The following is a 10,232-nucleotide window of genomic DNA, read 5'->3' as shown; positions in this document are numbered from 1 at the left end:
AACTAGATTGGATCTATTAGACAAACCCAAGTTGGCCGCGACGGAGGACGTGGCTCGATCGAAGGCTTCGATTTTTTCAATTGGAGGACTAGGATGATGCAGGGCACATCCCCGATGAGAAGCTAGCCCCCAAGAGGGACCGAGTGGTCGGTCGCACAATCATTGGCAGCGGAGGCAGCATGATGTCCCCAGAAGGGAATTGCCACTCCCATCGTGATGAAGACAATGCAGCTCTTGGGGATCTTGATGGCGTCCATCAAGCTCGCCAACTAACATAGCAAACCCCTACCTGGTGCGCCACTTGACTGTTGGGAGAATAGTCCGGCAGTCCACCATGGGGTAGACCAAGGTGGTAGTTTGTGTGGAGGGGATCGCCACACCTAGAAATAGATGGATGAACACAAGGACACAGGGGACTTTACAAGATTGGGGCCACCAGATTGGGGTTGTATTCTCAGCGTATAGCGTATTGAATATTGCTTAGGTTTTTGAGGGGGTCCCTGCCACCCTTACATAGTCCGAGGGGCAGGGTTACAGATTGGATTCGATCTAATCCTAGTCGGTTACAAGAAAATCTACTACCTTTCGGTACAAGTTATCTCTTTACATATTTAAGCATCCCTATCTCTAACCATATCTCTTGATGCTGATTCTTCATCTTGATCCGTACGCCTACCCTGAGTCCCCGTCGTATGGACCGTGACACCCCCTTTAGAGGACCGCTAGGCCCATCCGAATGGTACTCGGGAGTATATCCCCCACAATGGGGGAGGCTTCGCTACACTTCATCACAAGCAATAGTAGGACGGTAAATTTTTCTTGCACCTTCTCTTTTCCATCTCTTTCTAAATGCATGTATATATATAAGTCTTCAACCTTCGACTTGGTGCAACCTTGTGTGATAATAACATGGCTACTAGGAGGAGAACCTAGATTTGTGTTTATTTTCGATAAATAGGCATGACCATGTGCTCATATTGATGTTTTATATTGCCTTTTCTTATGGAAAAATGATGAAAGTTGTTGCTTTGTTTTACCTACACGATATTGTATGCCTCTTTGTTTTACCTACATGATATTGTATGTGCCTTGACTAATTGCTCTCTAAAAAATGATCTTAAATTGATTTAAATATTGGCTCTTTTAATTTTGGAGGTTAAATGACTATATTGTAGACCCACATTCATTCAGTTGCTCTTTGATTTAAGTTTGCTGATGCCCTGATAACGTGTCTTAGTTTTATAAAAACTTAATTCTTATGCTATCTACAATTGTGAATCTCTTGCAATGTTCTACCCTACCAAAGCCTACATATTTACATGCCCTTTTCATGATGAAACCCTTAGTTTGCAAACTTATATTCTGATGAGTTGGATTAGGATTGATTTCTGTGGTATGAGACTTAGAATGTGGCCATTCCTTCATGTTATCTTTGTTGTGCTAGCCTATACTATCCATGCATTGTGATTTTCTTTACTAAAAAATTTGCAAACCTCGCTAGATATCCACCAAAAACCATATATCGTTTTGTGATTATCTTCCTTGTCCAAAATCTATTAAGATGAGTATGATTAAATTTTTTTGAGGTCATTTCTATACCCACCAGCAGCAAATTTTTACTCACTTTTCATGCTCGAGGACGAGCATCGTTCAAGTATGGGGGAGAGTTAGTGCACTATCTGGTGGGATCAAGATTTTTTGTGATAGAATTTGAGGAGAAAAGAAAGAAAAAGAAAGAAGAATAAAGAAGAAAAAATAATAGGGAAGAAAAAAAATTGAAAAAGGGGAAAAATAAAGAAGGAAAAGAAAAAAAATAGAAAGAAGGAAAGAAAAAGCTCCTCATCTTCTAAAGCATCATTGATTGGCTCGACAAGGTTACCATTGTTATATGATACTCATCATTTTCCAACCATGTGCAATCCGATAATGAGGACTTCATTTGTGCCTCGGAATAATTCATTTGCCACTTGCACATTTCCACCTATCTAAATGTGTGTGTTTCATCTCTCTCCCTATCCAACATTTATTTTCCACAGCCTTTTTGACAAGTCTCAGTAATTCCAATAGATCTCTCGCTTAATTTGACAATATTTCAGATATAATGATTTGCTTGGATTGTTTCTACCTACCAAGATCCACATAAGTCTTCTACTTTCATATATGAGTAGAATAGGTTGAGAATAATCTAGTATAGGCTTGAGTGAGTTGATGAGATGAGTGTTTCCATGAGCTTTTGCAAGAGAATCTCACTTATGCTGGATATGCTTCTTTTTGAAAAACTCTTCATGTTGAAACAAGGTAAGGGTCTAAAGCTCACTTAAGATTGAGATCATTGCATTTATTTTATTGTGGCTTGTTCTTTATTACTAGTCTATCTTCTGTAATGAAAACTAAACCGGTCACAACTTGAACTTTAATGCTAAACACTTGAGAGAGAGCAATATATTGTGTCATGTATAACTAAGTGCAGGGATGACATTGGAAGGCAACGCTGATTTCCCTTTAAGCAAGAATTGACTTACACGAAGACGAGCAAGGTTTAAGCATGGGGGGTTGTTGACGCTCATTATTGACACCTTTTTGGTACCATTTAAGTGGTGTTTTTGACTTATTCTTATATTAACCTGCCACTTGGCGCCTGAAATAACCCCATATTGACATATGTGTTGTGTTTTAGACCATATTGCAAAATCATAGGAAATACGACATAAATGAAGGATTTTTCTACAAGTTGGACTTGTGCCCGGACTTTGGGTATTAGAAGGCCCAAACACGAACATTGAACTGCAGGCCGTGTTCATGCTCATTATTGACACCTTTTAGTGTCATTTATGTGGAACTATTGGACTATCCTTATACTAACCCGTCACTTGGCACTTGAAATAATCCCATTATTGCATATGTGTTGTATTTTGGAGAATATTGAGTTTTGATGGGAAATACAACATAAGCAGTGGGTTTTCATAAGGAGGTTAATGGATAATTGGAAGAGGGTCATCGAGGGAAGCCTGCATGAGAAAGGGGAGGACCAGATGGGCTAGAAAGGGCCAAGGCTGATGGGCCTGCAACCCTATAGGCCGATTGGCGTGAAGTCTACGATGCATGTAGCATTTTTCCATGACCAATCGTCTAGAGCCACCGCCTATGAAGGTCTATAAATACCCCATCATGGGCTACAAGCACAAGGGAGATATAAGAGGGAGGAAACACCACGAAAACACCATCCACCAGTGCCACAAGATCGAGAAATAGAGAGAAGATTGGATCTAAAGGAGGCCACACGAAGCAGAGCACCAGAGGAGGGAAAAACCTCACAGGCCCATCGGCTTGGAGGTGCTCAGGCCGATCAGCCTAGGACTTTCCTACCACCATCATTATCTCCTTCGGTCCAGTTGATCTACAGGGCGTCCTTTAGCCCCTTTTGCGCTAAGATGTGTAAGATCATGGGGTAAAGTCTCTATTTGTCCTCGGGGTTGTATGGAGATCTTGATTTGTCATCGTTGAACCTCGTATTTATGATCTATTTGTTATCATTCATATGTTGATGACACTCTTTCATATAATGGCTAGCTAGTGCTACTTTGGGTTGCTTTATTGCTTACCTAGACCGATCATCATGTCCTGTTCCATTCGTCCGATAGTCGAGTATCCTTGTGTTGTGACAGTATGCAAGAGGGAAAATGTTGGGCATGGTTCACATCTACTCATGATAGCACTTAGATCTAGATCTTTCATTCATGGTGATTGCATCTGCAAGTGATCCTAGATCCCTAGGACAAGCGTTCCATCTATGTTGTTCACAACCTTTTACTCTCTATCTGCTTTGATCTAGACTGCTTAGTTCTTTTGTTAGCATAATCTTATCCAATACAAAGAGCTTTCGGTTACGTAGATTAGTGCTAGGTTAAGCGTGCAAATCCCTTATTCCGTGGATTGGTAAACCTTGGTGGAATCTCTAAGGGAAAAGATACAATTGATCTATGCGCTTGCGATTCACAACTTGGTGTGCTAAATGCTGTCAACAGGCTCGTAGGAGGAGTTGAAATTTCACGGGCCATATCTTCTTCATCCGAACTCCAATTGTGGTGAATTTACAAAGAACATTGGGGGAATCGTATGAAGCACTCGGGCATTCGAGGCCTGTAGGGGGAAGGCCGATCGGCCTATGGAGGTCTAGGCCGATCGGCCTAGCCCATTTTCCACTCCGTTTGATGTCCCCTTTCACAACGAGGAAGCCCATGATGTTCCTAGGATTTTTATCTAGATACTTCACCTCGAAGGCACCCCAACTGCCGCCACCAACTATAAATACCAAGCACATTCAATAAGGAGGGGAATCCCAACGAGTTTAGACCTAGCCACCACCGCCACAAGATGAGAAATAGGGATTAGATGAGATCACCGTGACGACCAACGCTGGTAGAGGTTAGGAGGTGCGAAGAAGACCTCAGGCCGATCAGCCTGAGGAGCCCTATGACAATCAGCCAAGGGGGGTTCCTGCTCCCTCCCGCTGCCATCTTCAGTGACAACGTTCTCTAGAGTCTCTAACACCCCTTTGTGCATCAATCTCTGTCAGATGATGGGGTAAAGCATCTATTCATCCCTATGATTGTTTGAACCCTTGATATGTAACTGCTACATGTACATTATGCCTATCAATGCTTCATGGTCTATTTCAATGCAGTGCTTTATTTACATATGCGAGCACTTCATATGTCCTTAGTAGAGTTTGTGGTAATTGTGGTGATTAGCTTAGCTCTGCGGATGCTTTGATATATATGTGTGAGCGAGGTTGATGATTATACCTATGTAGTGACGGTATGCAGGAGGAAAAGAGTCAGGCGAGTACATAATCTCTGTGACAGCTAATGAAGGCAGCACCCATTTGTGTAGTAGATGCATATTCATGTGAACCTAGATCCTAGGGAGTGAATGCATATCTATCTCTGTTATCTTTCTTGTATCAACCTTTGCTTCTTGTTTAGTCTAGATTAGTTTGTCTCTCTACACAACCGATATTGACTAATTCGGTTAGTAAGATTTTTATAAAGTGAGAGCCAGCAATCCACTTATTTCACAAATTGATAAACCTTGGGGGAAAAAACTATAACTGATATGTGCACTTGGGGTTCACCAATTAGCGTGCTAACTGCCGTCAACAATAATCTAATTGTTTTAGGAATCCCCTGTGGACCTCAACACTACTAGAAAACTGACCTCTCATCCCTAGACTTGATACCGATTGCATTTGAAACCGGTACTAATTTAGCATTTGTATCGGTTCCAAAGGATATTGCCTGTTGTGTGCCATGAGGACCCCTTTAGTACCGGTTGGGGGCAACATCCAGTACTAAAGGGTGAGCAGTAGTACCGGTTGGTGGTTGCAACTGGTACTAATGCTCCATGCACCCTCTAGTACCGGTTGTTGGCACCCTCCATTACCGGTTGCTTCCATCAACCGGTACTAGTGTGGCACGCCCCCTCAAGTACCGGTTCAAGGAACCAACCAGTACTAGAGGGAATCCCTTTAGTAAGGGTTGGTGACCCTAACCGGTAGTAATTTTCTTTCTATAAATACCCTCCTCCTTCCTCTAGCTCGAGCCAGATCCTCCAGCTCGAGCTTCACCCTATCCATGGTGCCATAGGGGGAAGTTTTGCCGGATTTGTGACCATTTCTTGGGGATTTCACTCATTCAAGTGTTCTAAAGGTTAGAAACTTCATCCTACCTTGATACCTAGCTAGTATACTAAGTTTTATTGTTTAGAGTTAGAGTAATTTGTAATGTTTAGAATAAGGTACAGTGGGGAATTTTTTTCATTTATACGAATGTCTTATTTAGGGGATTTCACTCATTCAAGTATTCTAAACTTCATTCTCCCTTGATACATGGTTAGTATACTAAGTTTTATGCTTAAGAGCTAGAGTATTTTGTGATTTTTAGAATAAGGTACAATGGGGAAATTTTTCATTTATATGTATGTGTTATTTAGAGCTCATATTTGTGATTTGTAGAATAAGCTACAAATTTTTGGATGTTATGATTCGTACTAGTCAAAGAAATTGATATGAGGATAGAGGAATAATTTCATAGTTTAGTACTTTGTTCAAATAGAGATACGTAATTACTCATTTTTAGAATAAGCTACAATGGAGAAATTCTTCATTAATATGTTATGTTATCAAATTGTAGGTAATAATGTTCATTTCTCGGTAATACAAGAATTTTTCTATATTCTCTAGCTATTCAAAAATTTTACTACAATTTCCATAGCTCAAACTTCACCCTATCCATAGCGCCATAGGGGAAGTGCTGCCAGATTTGTGACTATTTCTTGGGTATTGCAATCTTTCAAGTGTTCTAAAGGTTAGAAACTTCATCCTCCATTGATACATGGATAGTAAACTTCAAAAACCAATCCATGTATATATACTAAGAAAAAATAGATTAAGTACTTCAATTCATTTTCTTATTGTTCAAAAACCTATCCATGTGTAATATTTTGTAGATGGATCGGCAATGGATGTACAATGCTGACAAACATTCCATGGAGTACATTAATGGCTTGTGTGGTTTTCTGGATCAGGCAGAATCCAACAAACCGCTGTTCGGTTTCATTTGTTGTCCATGCAGAAATTGTACAAATGAGAGGGATTACTCATCCATCAAGAGTATTCACGCCCACATATATAGTTCTGGATTCATAGCAAACTATATTGTTTGGACCAAACATGGGGAAAGAGGAGTTATGATGGATGATGATGAAGAAGAAGAAGATGACAACATTCCTATCTTGATTCAAGGAGGTGCCTTTGCAGATGCTCCAATGGGTGAGGCTGAACAAGAGATGGGCGAGGCAGAAGGTCCTCTAGATAAGCTAGGTCAGGTGTTGCGAGATGCAAAGGAAGACTGCGAGAATGTGAAGGAGTCAAAATTGTTCGAGCATATGTTAGATGATCATAAGAAATTGTTGTAACCAGATTGCAAATAGGGGCACAAAAAGTTGGGTGCGACACTGGAAATGCTGCAATAGAAGGCAAGAAATGGAGTTTCTGACAAGGGTTTTGATGAGTTAACGAAAATCATAAAGAACATGCTTCCCGAGGGGAATGAATTACCGTCCTCAATGTACGAAGCAAAAAAGGTTGTCTGCCCTCTGGGTTTGGAGGTACAAAATATACATGCATATCCAAATGACTATATCCTCTATCGGGGCAAGGAATACAAGAAATTGGAGGTTTGTCCTATGTGCAAAGCGTTGCGTTATAAGATTAGGCAAGATGCCCCTAGTGATGTTGAGGGGGAGGTCATCAAGAAGAATGTTCTTGTGAAGGTAATGTGGTATTTCCCTGTAGTACCACAGTTGAAGCGCTTGTTCAGGAACAAGTCACATGCAAAGTTGATGCGTTGGCACAAAGAAGAACGTAAGCAAGATGAAATGATCAAACACCCCGCTAGTGGGTCCTAGTGGAGAACAGTTGATATTTCCCGAGTTTGAAAAGGATGCAAGGAACATACGGTTTGGATTAAGTATGGATCGATTCAATCCATTCGGAGAGTTCAGTAGTGGTCATAGCACTTGGCCTGTGACCTTATGTATGTTCAACCTTCCGCCATGGTTGTGCATGAAGTAGAAGTTCATTATGATGTTGATAATTATCCAAGGCCCAAAAGAACCTGGCAATGACATTGATGTTTACCTAAGATTGTTGTTTGATGAACTTCTACTATTATGGAAGGAAGAAGGTGTACGTGTGTGAGACGAGGATAAAAAGGAGACATTTAATCTACGAGCATTGTTATTCATAACCATCAATAATTGGCTGGCACTTGGTAATCTGTCCGAATAGTCGAACAAGGGATTCCGAGCCTGCACGCACTGTTTAGATGATACTTGCAGCATGTATTTGAAGCGTTGCAAGAAGGTCGTGTATATGGGCCATCATTGATTTTTTCTTGATAAGCACACTCTAAGAAAGAAAGGGAAGCATTTTGAAGGGAAGGAAGAAGAAGGTACTAAGCCCCTTCACCGTAATGGTAAACGTGTATTTTCTATGATAAAGGATGTGAGGGTAGTCCTTGGCAAGGGCTCTGGTAGCCAACTAGTTCTGAACAACAAGGATGGACATGCACCCATGTGGAAGAAGAAATCTATATTTTGGGAGCTACCTTATTGGGAAGTCCTTGAGGTCCGTAATGCAATTGATGTGATGCACCTGATGAAAAATCTCTGTGTGAACGTGCTTGGCTTCCTGGGTGCATATGGAAAGGCAAAGGATACACTTGAAGCATGTTGGAACCTAAAACTTATGAATCAACGAGATGCCCTACATCTGGAAAAGAGAGATAATAGGCATTACTTGCATCCTGCCAGTTACACTCTTAGCAAGGAAGAGAAGGAAAGCATGTTTGAGTGCTTCAATAGTATCAAGGTCCCATCGGGCTACTCCTTGAATATAAAGGCATTAATAAATTTGAAACATAAGAAATTGATAAATCTAAAGACCCATGACTGCCATGTCCTCAAGACACAATTGCTTCCTGTTGCACTAAGGGGTATTCTTCCGGAGAATGCGAGATGGCAATCGTGAAGTTATGTGCATTCCTCAACATGATTTCAATAAAGGCAATCCATCCAGACAATCTATGGAAGCTGCAGAATGATATGGTGCAATGCCTTGTCAGTTTTAAGATGGTCCTCCCACCTTCCTTCTTTAATATCATAACCCACCTTGTAGTCCACCTTGTTGAAGAAATTTTTGCCCTCTATCCCATATTTCTACACAATATGTTCCCTTTCAAGAGGTTTATGGAAATTCTTAAGAAGTATGTTTGTAACCGTGCCCGTCCGAAAGGAAGCATCGCAAAGGGATATCAAATAGAGGAGGTAATTGAGTTTTGTGTGGACTTTATGGAAGACATGAGTTCGATTGGAGTCCCTGTATCACGCTATGAGGGGAAACTGAAGGGAAAGGGCACACTAGAGAATAACGCTCAGATGGACATAGATAAGGAGACATTACGTAAAGGACACTTCATGGTTCTGCAGCAACCATCCCTGGTCACTCCATACATGGAGGAGCACATGGATAATGTACGGTCCTCAAACCAAGGGAAGGCTGAGGCCTGCATTACACATTGTCACATTGAAACTTTCAGCCCTTGGTTGCGGTGTAAACTGATGGGGGATGACACCATTGAAGAACAACTAGCATGGTTGGCTAGGGGTCCATCTGTGTCGGTATCGACATTCCAAGGATACAAGATAAATGGGTACACATTTTACACCAGAGCCCAAGACCAAAAGAGCACAAACCAAAATAGTGGTGTTCGTATCGATGCAATAGACAGCAGTGGAAAAAAAGACGAATACTATGGTGTCATTGAGGAGATATGGGAACTCGACTATGGACCTTTGAAAATCCCTCTGTTTTGGTGCCAATGGGTGAAACTTACTGGAGGAGGCATACGACAGTAGAGGACCTCAACAAGATTGGATATATAGACGAACGATTCATCCTAGCCAATGACGTGACTCAAGTTTTCTATGTGAGGGACATGGCAAGCAAACCAATAAGGAAGGGTGCTAATAGGTCAGATGATCAGCCAAAGTGCCACATTGTTTTTCCAGGGAAAAGAAAAATCGTTGGAGTTGAGGACAAGACTGACATTTTAGAAGATTATGATCAGTTCGATGATCTTCCTCCATTTTCAGTTGTGGTTGACCCAAGCGTCCTGTTAGCCAAAGAGGATGCTCCATACTTACACCATGATCACAACCAAGGGACGTTCTTCAAGAGGAGGGTTATTAACGTTCCATTAGATGATGATGCGTAATGCATTTGAACAATTATGTTGTGTTTTTGGTTATCTACAAAGGAATTAATGTAATTATGATGGTTAATCTTGTTTTTCCAAATATAATTCTCATGTCTTGTTTAAATTTCTTGTCTAGCTACTGGTAAATGCACACGTCACATCAATTTTTTATATTTTTCCATTTTTGCACAAACTTTGGTATTTGTTTGGAGCATCACAAACTTAGATATTTTGCACAAAGTTAGATATTTTGTATGAACCTGTGACATATATAGCTTCCTCACCATGAACACATTTTCAGTGAAACATATCATTAATGAAAGAATAATCTTCTTGTGAACATTGTTTCAATTAAGTAGAAAATTATGTAGAAAACAAAAAATATGAAAATATAAATTTCATAGAAAGCTAAAA

General features: G+C 40.6%; 1 pseudogene; it reads left to right on the top strand.

Annotated features, from left to right (window-relative positions):
- Positions 1-6,825: 6,825 nt before the first annotated feature.
- LOC140220225 (uncharacterized) lies at positions 6,826-9,836 on the top strand (annotated as a pseudogene).
- The last annotated feature ends 396 nt before the right edge of the window (positions 9,837-10,232 follow it).

This window comes from Setaria viridis, chromosome 8 (assembly GCF_005286985.2).
Source record: "Setaria viridis chromosome 8, Setaria_viridis_v4.0, whole genome shotgun sequence".
Lineage (NCBI taxonomy): Eukaryota > Viridiplantae > Streptophyta > Magnoliopsida > Poales > Poaceae > Setaria > Setaria viridis.
This window is presented reverse-complemented; position numbering and strand designations above follow the sequence as displayed.